The sequence below is a fragment of the Oryctolagus cuniculus genome, chromosome 9, assembly GCF_964237555.1.
Source record: "Oryctolagus cuniculus chromosome 9, mOryCun1.1, whole genome shotgun sequence".
NCBI lineage: Eukaryota > Metazoa > Chordata > Mammalia > Lagomorpha > Leporidae > Oryctolagus > Oryctolagus cuniculus.
The window spans coordinates 124,340,475-124,344,579 of record NC_091440.1 but is presented as its reverse complement, the minus strand read 5'-3'; positions in this window follow the sequence as shown (position 1 = coordinate 124,344,579).

Sequence of the window (4,105 nt, the reverse complement as noted above, 5' to 3'; positions counted from 1 at the left end):
GCTCCAAGGAGATAATGCACAGATTCAAAAAGACATACTCATATTTTGCTTATAACTCTGGAAACTAGAAACAATCTGAATGTACCTGTGACGCAGCATCCATGGAAGATAGCACTGCCCTGGAAAGCAGGGATGCAAATCTACGCTCAGACACAGGCCGCCAATGGTTGAGACCCAAGCTGCTGAGTTACAGCAACGCCTACTTTCCTCGTCACCAGAGTTTCTACCCTCCCTGATCAGAGATTTTAGCACCTAGCTCCTAGTCTTCCTTAAGTATCTGTGGGGACAGACCGTCCCATTTCAAGTCTCAGGAAGTCTGAATTCCTATTTCCAGTAAAACACAGGCAACGGCTACTATGCAGTCACGATGCTCCAGTCTGCATCAGGCATGCTGTGCCCCACCTCTACACACCCGGAGCCAGCTGCTTATGTCTCTGGACACGTTCTCTTCTCTGCTCCAGTGGCATGCTCCACTCTCATGATGCATTTGCCCTCTGCCCACTTCAGGTCCTCGAATCCAGTACTTCACTGCACACTTTATGACTGATGGTTTCAAACATTCTCTTGCAATTATCTTGGATGCTTTTGCATCACTCTTCCCATTGCACCTGCTGCCAAATATCCTGTCCCTTCCCCCCAACACCACCAACCCTTTTTCCCATTGCCAGGCTATCAAGCACTGCTGGAGAATCTCATTTGGGCAGATGAGGACCTCTACAAATTACTATTCATTAACGTCTTGGGCTCACTTCCCATAGTGGCAGAGCCCTAGACAAGCATCTGAATGCAAATGTCTTATTTGGAGATTATCACAAGCAGGGGAATGAAAGAAGGGAGGGGAACAGAGACAGAAGAAGATAGAGGCGTGGAGGGAGAACGAAACAGGGCGTGCTAACAAGCAGGTTACCATGGTAGGCAGCTGGAGATTCGTCCCTTTTGGGGCTGAGACTCTGGTTGAGGACAGCAGTCAGTGGCACAGACTTCCTCCCATTCCAGCCTGCCTGGTGGACAAGTCACTGAAGCACCCAGTGACAGAACCCTCTCGGGAGCTGTGGGTGCCTGCAGGGAGAGATCCACACATGTGCACCCTAAGTGTGAGTGCCCAGGGATACTGGCGAGACATCAACAGCACCAGCTGTGGCTTCCACGCGGCCCCGTGGCCCTATCGTGTGACCCTGTGTTCACCGTCATCTCCTCTTGTGACAACCATTTCCAAAGCCCTCTCTATCAGGCGGTGGTCGCACCTCTTCATTCACAGAGAAGCCGTGAAGAGCTCAGAAAGGAACCCACTGAGTTCCTGTGGATGATTCCAACATCCCAGCATGGCCACGCCCCTCACCCTGTCTCCAGTAAAACAGGCGGTCCTCCCCTTAGTTAAGACAGCCTCTCAGCCTGTGCGTGATCCTGTTCATCCATCGAGAGACTCTCCTCAATCAAGTGCTTTCTCTTTCCTATGAGTCTTCAGCCTCAGTCTGTCTTCCCCTCTCTCCCATCTTCCAGTAAACAAACAACCGTCCCCAGACTCTGCCTCCCATTCACCTTAAGGTCCGGCGTTCCCTCCGCTTTGCACCAGCTTTGCTGAACGAGCATCTCATGCGTGTGGCCCCCAGTCTCCTGCCACTCATGGCTGGTACGTGGCCACAGAGCTCTTTCTGTGCTGGAAGTCACGAGACCCCAGCCCTCGCCCCTCTTGCGCTCTGGGCAGGACTACACATTGCAGGTTAGTTTGTCCCCTGGGCTCCCAAGACTGCCGTTCCTTTGGTTTTCCTCCTGTCGGTCCATACCTCTCAGTCTCTGTCCACCTCACCAGCGACGCTGTTCCCAGCAGTCCAATATTCTCCGCCCATGATCTCAGCCACTTCCACACCTCCAATCATCACACCAAGGCAATGACAACATTTCTGGATCTACAGAAGCTGCCCTGAGTTCTCCCCTGGACTCTAAACTTAAACAGGCATTTGATCAATTCACACTCAATTCTTTCACCTTGGTCAAGTCATCACATGTCCCTTGACCTATATCCCTGAGCATAAAATGGAAATCAAAGCACTTACTCCCCAGTCTGTCAAAAAATGTTTTCATTTGTAAATAATCCTGGGTCTAAAAAGTTGCAAAGATATTCAAAGAGTTCTTCTGCATCCTTCCACCAATGTCCTCTGATGGTCACATTTATGTAATCGTGACACAGTAGCAAAGCAGGAAGTTGAAATGATGTGGGTGGTCAGATGCCACATTTGCAATTTTTTAAAAAGATTTATTTATTTGAAAGGCAGAGCTACAGAGAGGCAGAGGGAGAGAGGGAGGGAGGGAGAGAGAGAGAGGGAGGGAGGGAGAGGGAGAGAGGGAGGGAGGGAGAGGGAGAGAGAGAAGGAGAGAGAAAAAGAAAGGGAGAGAGAGAGAGAAGTCTTCCATCCACTGGTTCACTCCCCAGGTGGCTGCAATGGCCAGAGCTGGGCTAATTCAAAGCCAGGAGCCAGGAGCTTCCTCTGGGGAAGTGGAGCAGCTGGGACTTGAAGCGGTTCCCATATGGGTTGCTGGCACTGCAGATGGTGGCTTTACTCACTAAGCCACAGTACCAGCCACTGTTTGCAAATTTTTTGATGTTCCTTTTTTTTTATTCTCAAGATCCCTGAGAGAAGAGACACATATGTCATGTGGCTTTATGTGTTCAGTGTCAAGGGCAATGCTGGGGCAGACTTTTATCACAGTGGTTAAACTGCTGCTTATTATGCCTGCCATCCCTCACTGGAGTGTCAGGGTTCAACTCCTGGCTCCGCTCTGATTCCAGCTTCCTGGGAGGCAACCAACCGGTGATAGCTCAAGCACTTGAGTCCCTGCCACCCATGTGGGAGACCCAGAATGAATTCCCTGCTGACTGCTTCAGCCTGGTCCAGCCTTGGCTGTAGCAGACAACTGGGGAGTGAACCAGGAGATGAGAGATGGCCGTTTCTCTCTGCCTCTCAAAGAAAAAAGAAAAGTTAAAGAAAAAAACCTAAACATTGCTAAATATTTGGGAAAGCAAAGATGGAGGACAGGAAGGCAGAGTCCACGGGCGGAGGCCACGCTACCCCCGAGGTGCACACCGGCGGCCAGGGACCTGAGGACAGGGGCCTCCTCCCTGGCTTCCCTCCTGCTGACTGAGGTGTTGGCAGAAGCAGGCTAGGAGTGGGAGTGGTAAGGCTTACTTCATGCTCATTCCTGGAATCCCAGCCCCCGTCTGGAGCAGACAGGAAGCAACTCGGGGACTCTCCCACATCACACCACATGGCCAGTCACCCCCTCCACCTATCCGATGGCTGACTCGCCCTGCCTCCCAAGACGGGCACACCCCATGCTGGCAGCCCCAGTGAGACCATCCTGACCTCAACCCTCTGTGGGCAGCATCTGTCACAAGGCCCAAGGAATGTGTTCCCTTCCAGAGTTGATTTTAAAATTCTGCTTCATGGTAAGTCTCCTGGATAGGTCCTATTTGTTTGCTCAGTAATCACCATAGTCAAAAGGAGAATTCTGAAAACTCAGAAGAGTAACAAAACACAGAAGAAAATGGAGAGATAAATCGCACAAGTAGCTACACGTACGTTTAGGGCTCCAAGCTCTGCATAGAATACGTGTGTGCATGCATGTGCATGTGTGTGTATGTCCCACCAAATCATAATTACTGCAGGAAGGGGAAATAAGGGAGCATTTATTCATCCGTGATCCATGTTACTATAGTAAGTTGTCATCAGAGCAAAAGTCAAGTTTGTGTTCCCCTAAATAGCTCGGTGGAAGCGTCTGATGTGAGAAACCCTAGCTCAGAATTTCTGTGTCAACATGAATGGTGGTATGCTCTGCCTGCTAGTCTCCAAGGGCCATTATCGGATTTCCAAGCCCGAAACTCACTTATCAGTGGTAATTTATAAACTTGGCCTTAGAGTTGACGTCATGCTTCCAGGAGTGTGGTTTGGAAACAGCCCCTGTGGGAATCATGTTCAGTGCAGGATGAAAGGGTGTGGATTTAGGGCAGCACCTGAGCCACCTGAGACTTGGAAGCACACAATGCCTTGTACATCAGGTAGAGGTCCCAGCTGACCCCACGCCAGAATGTGTTCGGTTCTGAAGCTCT